This window comes from Ursus maritimus, unplaced genomic scaffold, assembly GCF_017311325.1.
Source record: "Ursus maritimus isolate PB19 unplaced genomic scaffold, ASM1731132v1 scaffold_2, whole genome shotgun sequence".
Classification (NCBI taxonomy): Eukaryota; Metazoa; Chordata; class Mammalia; order Carnivora; family Ursidae; genus Ursus; species Ursus maritimus.
The window spans coordinates 20,791,862-20,808,378 of record NW_024424452.1 but is presented as its reverse complement, the minus strand read 5'-3'; positions in this window follow the sequence as shown (position 1 = coordinate 20,808,378).

Here is a 16,517-nt window from a genome sequence, read left to right as displayed (position 1 = left end):
ATCTTGTAGTTTTGAGGACTCCAAAGAACAGTAATGGGAAGAAACTCCAGTGACCAACAATTTCAAGCCTCTGCTTATGTCAGGTTCGCTGCTTTCCCATAAGCCAAAGTCAAGGGGTGGAGAAATGGATTCCACTTCTGGATGGGAGACACTATAAAAACACATTGCAAAGGTGAATGGACATAGGGATAGAATAATCCATCAACAATTTTGTGTCTACTACCCAGTCCCTTAATGGAACCATTTATGAACTTAGGGAGCATCAGAAAAATAAGGTAGATGGGAAAGAAATTGCCAGGAAACTACCTGGGCTTCCCCATGGTCAGGCCACATGGCCCACCAAAAGTCAGTCTTACCTGTCTCTTCAGTCTCAACATACAAAGACAGGGTGCCGAATTCAGGCTTGTCCATTGAATAACCAAGACGAACTTGAGAGCTGATGGTATAGGCTTTTTAAGCCAATGAGGACGAAATTCTGAAATCCTCAGATGTTATTTCTGCCATGGTTCTTTTTCTTTCTTTCTTTTTTTTTTTTAAAGATTTTATTTATTTATTCGACAGGATAGAGACAGCCAGCGAGAGAGGGAACACAAGCAGGGGGAGTGGGAGAGGAAGAAGCAGGCTCATAGCAGAGGAGCCTGATGTGGGGCTCGATCTCACAACGCCGGGATCACGCCCTGAGCCGAAGGCAGACGCTCAACCGCTGTGCCACCCAGGCGCCCCTGCCATGGTTCTTTTTCTAACCTCGTACATAAGCTGAGATGCTGGAGAAATCAGAGAGGAATGCAAAGCCAAATAAATGGGAACCAAATCTGGGACACTCAATCCAGTACCATCTATCAATATCTGGCTTTATAAGCCCTAAAGCCAAATATCGCAGTCCTATATCTCTGCTGGTTTTGATCTGAAATTGCTTGGACCCACGTGGAATTCTGCTGTTTATCACTTCCTAGACATGCAACACTGGTTCCCAAAATTAATCCTGACTTCCCAAAGCAATAAAACTTTGAATTCTAGAGGCCTTGCTCAATGATTGAACCACACTCTCTCTCTATGGATTTTGTCCCATAAATGCAAGTCTCCCTGGCAGATAGCCTGCCCAAATGAGGCCACATGTCAGAGTAAGATTATAATGGTATTTGGACAAGAGACACAAGAATATTCAATTCTGTTTTCAACCAGTCACTCTCCCCCACAAGGTCCAAGAGGGAAATAAATACAAAAAGGGCAATGCCTAACAAATGAAACGTTGATTACTCTTTGAAGATTGGACTGCATATCCCAATGTGGGATCCTAACTCTAAGGTGAGCTGGATTGCTTAAATAATTCCTATATATCATGTAGGTTGTATTTACTCATCTATCACTGTTAACAGATTACCCCAAAACTTTGCAGCTTAAAACAACACACATTCTTGGCTCATGGTTTCTGTGGGTTGGGAATCCAGGCACAGTTTAGCTGGGTCCTCTGTTTCAGGGTCCTCATTAGCTGCAATCAAGGTGTTGGCTGGGGCAGGCACTGGCTGTGGTCTCATCTGAAGGTTCAAGTAGGGAAGAATCCACTTCTAAGCTCTCTCACATGGTTGTTGGCAGGTTTCAGTTCCCTGGAAGCTATTTAATGGAGCACTTCAATTCCTTGGTGGCTCTTGGCTGGAGGCTGCCTGCAGTCCCTTGCCATGTGCCCCTTTCCAAAATGGCAGCTTGCTTTATCAAAGTATACAAGCTAAGAAGGCAGTCAAGCGAGAATACCAGTGAGATGGAAGTTCCATTCAAGTCACTAGGTCCAGCCCACACTTAAGGAGAAGGGATTACACAAAGGCATAAATAGGCAAGGCTGAGATTATTGAGAGCCATGTGAGAAGCTGACTACCACATGGATGGAAAGGGTTTCCTCTGAGAGACATAATACAGGGTGGAATATGGGAGAGAAAAGCGGTCTTAGGACTGTGTCTAATGAATGTGCACAATATTTTTTTTTTAAGATTTTATTTATTTGTTAGAGAGCACACAAGCAAGAGGACAGGCAGAAGGAGAAGCAGACTCCCCGCAGAGCAGGGAGCCCAATGCAGAGTTCATCCTAAGACCACAGGCTCATTACCTGAGACGAAGGCAGATGCTTAAGTGACTGAGCCACGCAGGTACCCTGAATGTGCACAACCTTGATCAAGCAGATCAACCCTCCCCCTTGAGGTGAAGTGGAGGGGGTCATCCTCTCCCTGACTGAGAGCTTCTGGCTGGTGGGCAGTCAGACCAACACCATTTATCCACATGGAAATGACCTTTTCTTTGGATCAAAAGACTCAGGCTCCTCGTGCACAGAACAGAAATCATCATTTATGTAAGCCCGCAAAATTTAAAATCCCTGTCTCAAACTAGAGGAGTTTCCTTGAGCCCCTAAAATATGGACAGCGTCACATTCACATCACTGCCCTCGTTAAGCAGCGGAAAGCCAAAAGCAACCATGGAAACTTGAGTTGAGTCCCTGAAGGTTGTTGACTCCAAGATTATCCTCAGGAAGTTCCACTGGGGGTAAGTAGACAGAACCCAGAGGAGGCCTTACGGGGGAAGATGGCGAGAAAGGGGAAATACTTAAAAATTATGTTAAGGGAGGGGAAACTCTGACTAAAGAGAGGAGCAAGCAGATAATGCCTCCAGATCCCATCCTTTATCATTGCCTGGCTCAAACCTGGGCTTCAGGGTGATTTTCTCTTCTGCTACAAAGGCTGAAACTGTCAGACAGTCCACGACTGCAGAGAGAAATTATTAGAGCTGGATATGAATGACTATCATCATTCATTTGCTAAATCTCTCTTTACGGCCAATGACCAACTCAGAAGGGGAGCAAAACATGGGCCCTATTCTCATGCAGCTGATGCCCTAGAAGGGATTCATCTTAAATAGTGAACAACACGATCGAAGATAGCGGCAGGTACTACGGAAAACAAGAAAGACTGGGAGGGGTGGGATGGTCTGTTTGTCAGCTGGTTAGCCCACGTGCTCAAGGAAGGCCTCCTTGAGAAGGTGGTAGCTTGAGCTCAGGGACAAGGAGCCAGAGCAAAGCATTGCAGACAGAGGGGCCAGCAAAGGCCAGAGCATGAGGTCTGGCCCGCCCAAGACCAGCAATAGCCTGTGTTGCCGATGAATGCTGAGCACTGGGCCAGGTGGTGGAGATAAGGCTGGAGAGGAAGGCAGGGGCCAGATCCGGTAGGCATTTCTAGACCTTGGTGAGAAGTCTGACTTTGTTCTAAGTCCAGTGAGAATCCCTTGGACATGTATTCATTTCCTGCTGTGGCTGTAACAAGTTATCACAAGCTGTGTGGCTTAACACAACACCAATTGGTTGTCCTACAGTTCTGGAAGCCTGAAGTCCAAAAACCAGTCTTACTGGACTAAAGTCAAGGTGCCCGCAGAGCAAGTTCCTTCTGGAAGCTCTAGGGGTGAGTCTTTTTCCTTGTCTTCTTCACCATCTAGAGGCCACCTACACCGTGGGCTTGGCTTGTCACCTTCAAAGCACATCACTCCCATCTCTGTGCCTTGCCACATCTTTTATGTCTGTGACTGTCCCCAGTGTGACCACTTTGGGCCCACCCAGATCACCCAGGAAAATCACCCCAGCCCACGGTCCCTGATACATTCACGAAGTCCCTTTAGCCATGTGAGAGAACACATTCGCAGGTCTTAGGGATTGGAACATGGACATCTCTGGAGGGCCTTTCTTCTGTATCTCCACAGAGACCGTCAACAAAAGGGTTACATCTGATCTACCTTAGAGAACATGTATGCAGGGGTAGGAGGAAGAGCAGGAAGATCAACAGAGACCATTGCAATAGGGCAGTGAGAAAGCAGAGGTGTGCTTGACCACCTTGACCGCTGTCTTTGAAGAGAAGAGAAGAAGAACAGAGAGAGAGAAGGTGATTGATTCGGACTGTCCAACCAAAATGGTTCTCCTGATTCCCAGCAGGGTGTTCTCTCAGCCATCCCAGGATCAGTCTTTTTAGGAACCTCCAGGGGCTGTGTGACTTTTCTGAAGGGAAGATGCCAGGACCGGAAGGGAGGAGAAGCAGAAAGACCAGGGCTTCGACTTGATGGAGTAAGTAGAAGAAGACCACCCCGAGATTTTGAGTCCTAACCCTGGAATTTATAAAAGCCACTTTTTTTGCTTTTGCTCTTTGGGAAAGGGTCTTTGCAGATGTAATGACACTAAGGATCTTGAGGGGGAGAGATTACCCCATATTACCAGGGTGGGCCATAATGCTGTCACTGGTGTCTTTAGGCAAAGGGAGACCACACAGACATGCAGAGGGGAAGGCGGGCTGAGGATGGGGCCACAAGCTAAGGAATACCGCCAGCTGCCGGCAGCTGGAAGGGGTAAAGAGCAGATTCTCCCCTCGGGCTTGAGAGTGCAGCTCTGCCCACACCTTGATTTTAGACTTCTGACCTCCCGAACGGTCTGTTTCTATTGTTTTAAGAGGATGATCCTATTAAGATAAATGTCTATTGTTTTAAGCCATCTAGTTTGTGGTCATCTGCTACACCGGGTATGGACAAGTTCATAGCCTACAGTCTAACCCAAACGCTGGTAAATTGGCCAAACTGGATTCTGGAACCACACCTTCTGACGTGGGGTGTCACCAGGCAAGCACAGGCAGGGAAGAAATCTCACTCCGAATTCTTCCAGGGAATAAGAAGACAGAAGCCGCTCTACCAGCCAGAGGACCCAGGTGACTTTAATGCCCTTCCCCACTAGCACTGTCCCCACCAGCAGGAACCAGGAGCAAGGACCCTGTCTGTGGGTGCAGCCCTCCTGCAGGGCCCCTGGAGACAGCTGTTGCTGGGTATGGCTCAGGCCTGGGGACAGCTCACCTCCCCCTCGCAATCCACCCACCTGGGGCTGGCTCAAACTCCTTTATGTCTGATGCAGCAGAGAGTGGTGGAAAGCTACAGAGAATGGACAAAACTCGCAGACCATCTGTTCATCTTCTGTGTTTTGTGAATTTATTTTCAAATGTTAAGCATCTGATAGCAGTTGTCAGGCATTATCTCAAAAGCTACCATTTGGGTAAAGACATCCTCTTAAAAATCCACGAGAATCACTCATCGATCAGTGATTCTCCAGGGTTTGGAAGGAAGGGTGAGTCGTACTTTGAAACAACATGTTCAAATATTATTACATAATTCTATAACCAGAAAGGGGAAATAAGATGTCTTTTTTCTATAATACAAATTTCAGGAAGAAACTTGACCAAATCTTGCTGAAAAGGCTGTGTAGAAAATTGAGGAATTTCTCAATCGAGAATCACAGGCTCTGGGTTTAAAAAAAAAAAAGGTGGGTGACACCTTCAGTGTAGGAGTGTGTCACCTTGATTTGACCCTCGGCATGTTTGGAAAGTGAGTACAGCCATCTAGGAAGAAGTGTGTCTGTAGTTGTCAAGGATGAGCAGACGGGACCAACTCCTGAGGATTCCTTTGGTCCTCCATGCCCTGCGGCTCAGGGCTGAGTTGGGAGGCACTAGGGTGGGAGGTCACTCTCACTTCCAAGCGCAACGGCTTCTGGTGGGAGCTTCTATTCTGAGTAGGACTGTCCTTGGGTATCAGAGATGAGTCTGGAGTTGCTGAGAGCAATGGGAAAATGAGTCAGTTAATTCCCTACGTTATGACCCTAGACATCCATAACTAGGCTCTCTTGGCCAATGTGACCATGAAAACTGAATATCAACCCTCTGGACCGTGTTCCCATCTCATTGATGCAACTGCAGAAAACTTTACCGAGGTTAGAAGAAAGGGGTTACTCTAGAGAACGGTGCAATGGTGAGAACACAGACTCTGAAGCCAGAGTGTTCAACTCCCAGCTCTGCCACGTACCAGCTCATAACCCTGGGAACTTACTTAGCCATGCCCTCCCATCCTTAATATGAGAGGGACAATACTAATACTTCTCCCTTAGGATTGTTAGGGAGATCGAATGAGACAGTACCTGGAATACGGTATGTTTCGTATACGTGTTAGCTATTGTTTGCATCATTACAGGAGCCAGGCTGGTGCATGAAGCATTCCAGGAGTGAAAAAACCTGAGTGCTGTGAGCCAAGAGCGCTTGACCCGAAGAGTACTTTGTCCCGTCTAACGTGAGTAGCCCCTGTGGCGTCCTCTCCCAGAGAGAGCCTACAAGAAGGCAGTCCAGCGGTGCCATATTCTCCCATTCCCCAAAAAAGCTGGAAACTGTGTTTTTACATAAAACGTCCTGATTTTAAAATATGTGCCACTAATTCTAATTTTTTGAAACTCCAGGCTATGCAAATAAAATACGTCCATTTGAAATGTATTTCAAGCGGGCTACGAGCTTGAAACCCCTAAGGTACAAGATCAATGGGCACACACCGTCAGCCCTTTAGGAGAATTCTAAGGGTATTTTGGGGGCCTTCTATTTACAGAACCTATTAACTGGACATTCTTATCCATAATACAGTAATTTAACATTTATAATGTGTCAAACCCTGTCCTGGGGCTCTACCGTAATAACTCGCGTTCCTCACAACAACTATATGAGGTAGAGACGGTTACTCTTGCCATTTTATCGTAGAGGAGGCCGAGGCTCAGAGGTTAAGGAGCTGGCCCTAGGGAAAACAGCAGGTGGAAGAGCCAGATTTTGAATGCGGGCTGCCTTTAAAAAATTTGTGATGAATCACATAAAATTTTGTGAAAGCCCACACACAGTGTTGGCATGGCCAGAGCTGTCACCAGAATGTGCATTGCTGAGTGATGCTGAGATTAGCAGGACCACAAGAGAACCCAAGCAGTGGGAACTCAGCAAAGCCTTAGTGTGTACACAGAGTTGCCTGTGTCCAGCAGAAGTCAGGACTCGGCCACTGAGCCATATCTGTGGTTGATGTGGCACCAAGTTAAATGCACAGATGACGACCAGCCCTTACAGAGAATGTTCCAGTCGCTCTTCTAAACACTCTACAAGTATTAATTTACTTAATTCCAACAAGAGAGATCCTATTTCTCTTATCCCCATTTTATGGGGAAACCGAGTCACACGGCAATGGAGCCTTTTGTCCAAGTCCACAAAGTCAAGAACGAGGGTAGGCTTTGAATCCGGGTGGTCCCGTTCCCGAGTCTATGCTCTTAACTGCACTGTTCATAAATCTTCAATAACATCCATCACCTGTGGTTACATCCACTGCCGAAAGGCCCGTGAGCAAGAAAAAAACAGCAAAGGGAGAGATTTCTAATTACACTGAACACAAAACTGAACCTCTCGGGGGAAATGCAGTTCGCTTTATTATGATGACAATTGCTAGCTTTTATTGAGTTATTACCAAGTTCTCACCAGGGTTAAGCCCATGTTAGCCTCACATAAACTGTAGGAGCTGGATGATATATATTTTTTAAAGATTTTATTTATTTATTTGAGAGAGAGCACGAGCAGAGGGGAGAGGCAGAGGGAGAGAGAGAAGCAGGAGACTCCCCACTAAGCAGGGAACCCGAAGGGGAGCTCAATCCCAGGGTCCCGGGATCATGACCTGAGCTGAAGGCAGACACTTAACAGACTGAGCCACCCAGGTGCCCCGGATGTTATTACTAAACCCATTTTATGTCTGAGAGAGCCGAGTCGCAGAAGTGCCGAGTAATTTGAATAAGGTCACACAGCTGTTAAGTGGTCAAGTGAGGGCTTGAACTCAGGTCTATCAGCCCCTACAACCTGCGTGGTTAAGCCCCACATGAAAATGTTCAGGAGCTTCTTTGTTCTAGAACACCTTCTGCTAAGACAGGTGGGAATAATAGAAACAGTATTACTACTGGTATTTCTAATTAGCCATGCATAACTTCCAGGGAATTTCCAAAGAGCAGTCTGCATGACCAGGCAGTGTCTGAGGGGTCAAAGCTTAGGATAGAGCCTCATTAGGGGTGTCTCTCTGACCCCCAACAGGCCTAGCCCTCAGATACCCCAGGTCCTAAAACAAGGGGACCTCATACCCTCCCTTTCCCTCTGACTAAATGGGAAGAGTGTCCTTCTGCCTTGTTCCCTCCCGGAGGGCAATTCCTGCCTTGGTATTTCACTCGTATGTTGGATGTCTTAGGTTTACAAGTGGCAAAACCCACCTCGAATTGCAGTAATTAAAAGAAAGAAAAGAGGCATAATCTCTTTGTTTAGGTAACTAAATAAGCCTTGGGTTGTCTGGCTTCAGGTACAAATGGATCCAGGGACTCAGGATATCAGAAAGCTGTCCTTCTCTGCCTTCACCTAATTTTCTCCATAGCTTCATTTTCTTGGTGGCCCTAGAAGCTCCAGTCCATATCCCTAGAGCTGCTTAGCAATACAAAATACTAGTGAAAGGAGAATTTATATTTTCCTTTTTTTTTTTTTTAAAGAGAGAGAGAGTGGGGTGGGCTGGGGGAGAGGGAGACAGAAAATCTCAAGCAACCTCCATGCCCAGCATGGAGCCCAACCTGGGGCTCGATCTCATGACCCTGAGATCATGACCTGAGCTGAAATCAAGAGTCAGCTTGATTTCTGCTTAGTGTGGTGGTTAAGTCAGTCAACTTACTAAGTTAACTTACTTACTTAACTGACTTAAGTCACTTTAACTTAACTGACTGAGCCACCCAGGCATCCCTAGAATTTATTTTTTTCCAATAGTCCCGTGGAAGTTTTAGGACTGAGTTTTACTGGCTTGGCTTGAATATCCATCTCTAATTTAATTATCTTCACCAGGGAGATAAATATCAGATTTTTCAAGTCTGGGTCACATGCTTACCCCTGGAATATTAAGGAGATAAGAGACAATCCCCTTGGATGACATGGGAGACAGGTGGTTTTCCAGAAGAAAAGGATGGTGCAATGAAACAAAAAGGTGTGGGGGGGAATGGGTTCTAGAAGATACCAACAGCAGGTGTCTCCTAAAAGCTCATATTGTGGGGTCACCTGCTGGCTGCTAAGATTACAGGCACAGATCCATCTAATCCTTAATGTGTTTAGGTATTCACTCTTTTTTCTTAAGGTTTTATTTATTTATGTATTTTAGAGAGAGTGTGTATGTGAGCAGGGGGAGGGGCACAGGGAGAGAATTCTCAAGCAGACTCCTCAATGCAGGGCTCGATCTCACAACCCTGGAATCATGACCTGAGCCGAAATCAAGGGTTGGACACCCAACCCACTGAGCTACCCAGGCGCCCCTACGTATTTACTCCTAATGGAAGATTCTCAATACCTCTGAAGCCTATGAGAATGGCAACAAATGTCTTTGCTAGCATATGTATTGGACATGTTTCCCTTCTGGAAAGGGCATACCAATATTCGTTGTGCTACTCTGCACCCCTCATTCTCAGTCATTATGGTTCAGGAGAGGCCAATCCACCCAAGGCTTCAAGCATGAGGCTGTGACCTATACCCATCATATCCCTCTGGCTTCATGATTAGTTCTGAGATGATTATGGGATTTGATTCTTACCTGAGTTATCATGTCCTGGGCATTAAAAAAAAAAAAAAAGGCCTATCGGAGGGCAGAAAAAAGTTCTTCATTGACTAGGGTTGGGAGAGGGCTGTTGGCTAGGAAATTCTAGAAGCCATCTCACCACTGCAAGGATAGGGCTCGTCTGAAAATGACGCCACACAGAGGAAACGGGAACTCAGAGATGGAGTTTGAGCCCCCAGACCCAGACATACCCTATTTCAGCCAATCAATCTCATCATTTTTTTTTTCTTAAATTAAACCAATTTGAAGTGGATTTCCTTGTCACTTGCAACTAAAAATTAACGCCTAACTGCTGCTCTCTAGATTGAAATACCAGTTTTGCCACTTTCACAAACCATGTCATCTTGGGTAAATTGGTTAACCCCTCTGCTCCTCGGTTGCTTTTTCTGCGGAGTGGAGACAATCTCCCTTGCAGGGTTTCCAGGATAGTAACCGAGATGATAGCCAGTGAGTACTGAGCACGGTTCCGGGAGCGCCACGCACGCATCATCCACGTACGTTTTATCGGCGTTGAGAGAGCAGGAAAAGGAAAAGCCAAAGGAAGTGGGATGAAAACCACACTTGGCTGATGATCTGAGGCAAGACAATGTTTGATGTAAACAAGCTGCCTGGACACAGATAACAGGGAGGGTAGGGGATAACTGGAGAGCCACTGCCCAATTCAGAAACGTTCCAACTTTAACATTCAGAACCTCTCTAGGGGACACACAAAAGGCAGACAAGGGCTGCTAGTTCGCAAACCTTGAAAAGGGACGGACACATGAATGCTTCTGAGGAGACCCCAGCTGTGAGCTAGGACGTGCAGTCGCCTGGTTCTAGATGTTTCCATGAATTAAGGCTCTAGGGGAAGGAAGGTCCATGGTCTCCATCTCCACAGCCTGCCTCTCCCAAAGCAAGGGAATCAAGGGGCCTTTGAGTCCAGGCTTTCCTTAATTTCAAGACCGAACATGGCCACTCTTTATTTTTAACCTTCCCTTCCCCTAGTCTATGCCTTCAAGCAGCTTTTCTGGGGAGAGAGTGTTTGCGCCCACACTGGCAAATATGAGAGCCTGGCCACGCGCCGGCTGCCACGGGGCTGTTGCCATGCCCACCCACCCCAGCACCTGGAACCCAGCCTTTAGAGGGGCTCACTTGAGAGCCACATGAACAGTAAGGAACTCAAGTCCCCAAGGGACCCGGCTGAGGGCAAGGTGACCCTCATGCTTGCCCCCGCTTTTGGAAGGAACCTGCCCCCGCCTGGTTGGAGCGTCTGTGACAGTAAACAGAGTGAACCTCCCGGGTGCCGACGCTCGTGCTGCTTCCCCTTCATCACATCCGCTTCCCAGAGAGGCTAACGAACCTGCCTGGATTCTCAAGGCTAATGGTGGCAGAGCCGGAATCTGAACCTTGGTGGATGTAAATCTAGCACCCCAGCGCGATAACCGCAATGCCTACCGGGAGAGAGAACGGACACAAATGTTCGGAGGCACTTGACAACTGTATTTATTTCTGCTGATTAGTAAAAGAGTCATCTGATCCGTACATCGGTGTCCTCTCACTAGGACTAGTTGGCTGGTCTTAAACACATCCACAAATTCTTTGGCGTGTCATCCATCAAAAGGTAGAGCCTGATTCCCCCTCCGTTTGAATGGGGGCTGCTTCTAACAATTAGAATGTGGTGGAAGGAATGCCTTGTGATTCCCAAGGCGAGGTTAGAAAAAGCTACCGAGCTTCCTCCTGGCTCTGTGTCCCGGGACGTGCCGCTCTTGGGACCCAGCTGCCACGCTGTGAGGACGCCCAGGCCATGCCGAGGCTGCTCGTGGGTGCTCCCTCTGGGAGCTCCTGCTGAGGTCCCAGCCCACAGCCAGCCACGTGTGTGGGGAAGCCTGTGGGACGCGTGGAGCCCCAGCCACCAACTTACCAGGGAGGGTCCCACACAGCGGGTCCCAGGTCAGTTCCCAGAACCGTGAGAGACAATAATAAATGGTGATGTTAGGAACCATTAGTGTGGATCAGTTCCTGTAAAAAATGGTCAATCTTTGGGTCCTGGCAAAAAATAAAATAAATAAAATAAAATAAGACAGAAATGAGCTGTTTGACTTGTATGATTTGACTCCAAACTGAATAGATTCCAATCCTACAAAATCTCGTCTGGGCAACACTCCACCTGCTTCTCTGACAGTGCTTTTAAATTTAAATAATTGGGATGAAGATGATGACAGTGATGATGAGGAGGAGGACTTGTGCTTCTCGAGAGCTCTGTACGTACCACATAGAGAGCTAAGGGCTTTACCTACGTTTGTTTGTTCTTTCTTTCTTTTCCCAAACCCCTCCATGGTATTGTCAGCTTTTCAGATTTGGAACCGTGCTCAAGGAGTTCAGTTTCCAGAGGTTGCACAGCTGGGATCCAGGTTGTCATGGATTCTCAGGTCCAGCGTGTATGCACCGAGCTCCTACTACGCGCCACACACTGTGCAGAGAGCCCAGATGCGGTGCGTGTGCGCAGACTCCACGGCAGCCGGCAGGTGATGAGGAAACAGGCAAGCAAGCAAGTCGATAAATAACAACATTGCCGACGGTGACCCTTGCTGGGACGAGTGATGAGACTGGTAGGAGCCAAAGAGCTGCATACAGTTGGACTACATAACCCTGAACTGAACTGAACATCAGACCCCGGGGATCCAGGACTTGAACCGCTCGACGTGACCAGAGCACTCTATCCTGAGTGCTAGTTCTCTCTACTGACTCAACAGGAGGTTGACGAGACAGTACGTGGGAGAGCCCAAATGACAAGGTTCTGAATTCAGGATGAGAGAGTGGGCCAGGGCCAGGGCATAGGAGGGAGAGGGTAGCCGTGATAGTTTCCATTAACTAAAAAAAAAAGAAAGAAGAAAAATGTTCAATGTGGTAGACACCCCAACCAAGAAGTCAGGAAGGCCTGTGAGGAGTACAATGTGCAATTCTATGCTAGCAAACTGGAAAATCTTGATGAAATTGATACTTCTCCGGAAAACAGTTATTAGCATTCTTTCCAAGTATGATATAGTCTTGAATAAAGTAGCGTAGTGAAGAGTGCAGGCTCCCCCATCGGATGGGTGTGCGGTCAAATCCAGCCTCCACTGCTTCCAAGCTGCATGACCTCGGGTAACACTCAATTTCTTCCTTTTCAAAACGAGGATAAACAGAACCAGAAGCCTCTTGTTGAATGTATCCGAAGAAAGGTCATCCAGGGAACATAAAACAAGATCAGACAAATGGAATTAAAGAAGGATTATTTCATAACGTCGGTTCTTCCTAAATAAATACATAGGTTTGATGTAATCCTAATATATATCCCCATACAATTAATTTTGTATTTGTAGTATTTGTTTTCCTTTGGTGGGAAAGGATTTTAGAGTTACTTTGTCAAAATAACTCTATCTTCAACCAGATAAATAAATGGCCCAAAGAGCCAAGAATGACTTGAAAGTGAAGAATAATTAGGGGACACGCTGAATACAGACACTAAAATGGACTATAAAGTTTCAAAGATGAAAAAAAAGCATAGTACAAGTAAGTCCTGAAACATAGATCAATGGAATAGAACAGAGAGCGCTGAGACAATCTTTCATGTACCCGACTTTATTAGATAATAAAAGCAGCCACACAAAGGCAAGAGAGAAAAAATATTCAATAAATGACAGTGGGACAATTGATTAATACTTGGGGGGAGGAATAAATAAAGTAAAATTAAATTTTCATCTTGCACTATACATCAATGTAAATTCCAGATTGATTAAAGAGTATGAAGTAATTTAAAAGTTAATTGAAACTAATAAACAATCTAGACAAACTTCTGGGGATGAAGGCAACTTGATCACTTGATCACAGAAATCTAATATCTATCTGGTCCTCCTCTCTCCCAGATTCCCATGTAAAAATATACATATATGTGTGTATATGTATATGGTATATACATAAAATACATATGTATGCATGTGTATACACACATATGTACACACTATATATAGGTGGATTTACCTATTTTTTTAAGATTTACTTATTTATTTTAGAGGGCAAAGAAGGACCAGAGGGCGAGGGAGAGAGAGCCCCAAGCAGGCTGCATGCTGAGTGTAGGGCCCACGTGGGGCTTGATCTCACGACCCTGAGACCACAACCTGAGCCAAAACCAAGAGTCCAACGACTTAACGGACTGAGCTACCCAGGCACCCTATGGATTTCCTTATGTTTTAAAAAGAGGCGAATCTATATCTGTGCCAGCAATTATGGAAGGCTGTCATCCATATATTTGAAACTTTCAAATATTTACACCCAATACAATATGGATGAGACAAAATTCAAAAAATGGATCTTTGGTGGGTGTCGGGGATCAATAAGAAAGGAAGAAGACTTTAATTAATCTGATCAAGAGGAAGAGAGACAAGGCACCATTAAGAATAAGGGAAATCAGAGTTACCATGAAGGAAAACAAATGAAAAATGCAAGAAAATATGCATAACTTCATATGGCCTAGGAAATCAGAAAATTTCGATGAGATAGATGATATTATAGGAAACTGTAGAGGGCCAAAGAATTGATTGCAGAAGAAGAATGAAAAGATCTGAGTGAATACAAAACAGTGCGGAAAACTGAAAACGTAGCCAAAGAATGGCAGTGGACCCATGTGGTTTCATGGATGAAATCATTTCATTTGGACAAACCGATGGGAGTCGGTGGCATCCATACTTCCATGGCTCTGTTTTGCTCTAATCCAGGGGTCTCACCGGAGCCAAGCAAATGACTTAGGAGTGGGGCAGGCAGAGGACCATAGAGAAGGCTGGGGACTGGGGTAAGCTGAGGCGGGGGCGCCTCATTGCAGTAGGCAGATGCTAATTGATGGCAGGAATGGGGGCCCACATTCGACTCACTGCAATGCAAATTGTAAAACCAAGTGGGCACAGCCAGACATCAGCAGACTGGAATGATCCTGCAAGCTGCCAATTTACAGGTTCTCCTCGAGACATTAAGAATACAGACGGCTGTAGAGAGAGGCAACCTCCATACCATTGGAACCATTTTGAAAACTGTTTTACCAGAAGAAATGATTATTCTAGTTTGTCCTTCACGGTGGGACATTTCACTGAATAAGAAAGCCATCCCCTCCTCCACCATGGCGATGGGACAGAAAGAGCCAAAGCACCTTTCTCCCCCAGGTCCCATTATTTCCCCCACCTCGCTGAAACTTACTCTTCGGTCCGTAGAGTCTAGATGGCAGTCTTCAGAGGCAGGGCTACAGGCCTGTCTGGCCATCTCTTCACGACCCGGGAGAAGTCACTTGGCAGCTCTTCGGCTCCAGATGTGGGAATATTTCCTGCTTCTTGTTTTCAGCCTTAGGACTTTGGCCAACATTCCAAGCCATAGGAAAAGTCCTAAACCACGTCCTGTTCCACCGATTTTAGGAAAGTGTCCAAAGTGATGTTAAGCCTCTTGGTTATCTATTGAGGTGTTTATCTCACCTCTCAACAAAGACACCATTTGAATCTCTAGCTGCCTCTTGGGTCATTTTGCTTTCCTAGCGCAGTTTTCTCACGGAAAGTGATTAACCATGTGATAGTCACCCGCGTGTTATTCTGAAGGCGGTAGATTAAAACTAATCTCGTTAGGAGGGCTGGCTTCTTTGGCATCCTTGTTTTATTTATAGCTAAGGCTGACATTTATTGAGCACTTCATATATGCCAGGCACTGTGTTAAGCCTGTATGTGTATCGTCATATGCAATCCTCATTATATAATAAAGAGGTCATATGGCCCAAAAGACATAGGTCCTATTATTTTACTTACAAGGAAAGAGCGGCACAGGATTCCGTAGTTTTCTCAAGGTCACCCAGCAAGTGATGCAATGAGGACTTGAAGCCAGTTTCAGCTGACTCCAAACCCATACTCTCCACCAATTCTTTCTGCGAGGCACCAACCAAGTACAGTGTTGAGTGCTTCTGTCCGCAAAGCCTGTTTAGGGCAAAGCCTCTTTCTCCTAGTTTTCCTGGCCAAGTGTGTTCAGGACCCCATTTGGGGGTCTCTACCCTGAGTCTGATTTCCTTAGTCAGATCTCAAGGACAAGACAGTGCCCTCCTTCCACATCCCTCAACCTAGAAGGTGGGAAGGAGAGCAAATGTCCTGGAGAATCTTGGGGCCAAAGGACTCTGCTATTTTCTTGTTATCTTCCTGGTCTCTGCTGTAATTTCTATTCTATGGAGCAGAGCCAAGGCTCTGATGTAACACACACACAGACACACACACACACACACACACACACGCAACCCTAATCACATCATTTCCTGCTAAAACGTCTCAATTCCCCACTGCCCTCAGGAAAAAGTCATAGCCCTTTGAAACCCTAGGCTGAGATGCCAATACTTTCAGCCTGAATTAAAGCGATAGCTTCCTAATCTGCCTCCAGACCTTTCTTCTTGCCCCTGTAGAGTCTACCCCCTCAGTGGCCAGAGTAACATTTCCAGAGCATAGATCAGATCACCTTACTCCCCTGCCTGAAACCATGCAGTGGCTTTATGCTGTGGAAGTTCACCCTGGCCCCCCATCTGCATAATCTGACCCCAGCCCACGTCCCTGCTATGCTTTTTCTTTTGTTCATAAGATTCCCACCATGCTGTCCTTTCTGTCCTTCAACGAACCACATTCTTGCACACTTCAGGGCCTCTGCACCCGATAATCGCTTTGCTGGGGACAGTTTCCCTTGGTCTTTTTAGGGCTGATTCCTCTACCCCTGACTTTACTCAACTTCGTCACCTCCTCAGAACGCCCTCCCTGACCTTGCTCCACCACCAACACTGGTCAGATCCCGTCAGATTACCCGATTTTCCATCCTTCACAGAATTTACATTTTTGGTTGGTTTGGTTCCATGTCCAGTGGCTGTCTCTCTCACCTAGAATGGAAGTTCCTTAGGGGCAGAGAGTCTTCTCTTCACTGCTGCATCCTCAGTAGCTACAGCAGGGCCTGGGAAACCAGTGGATCTTAGGAGAGAATCTGTGGAATGATCTAGAATGGCTAAAAGACCCTGTGTGTGA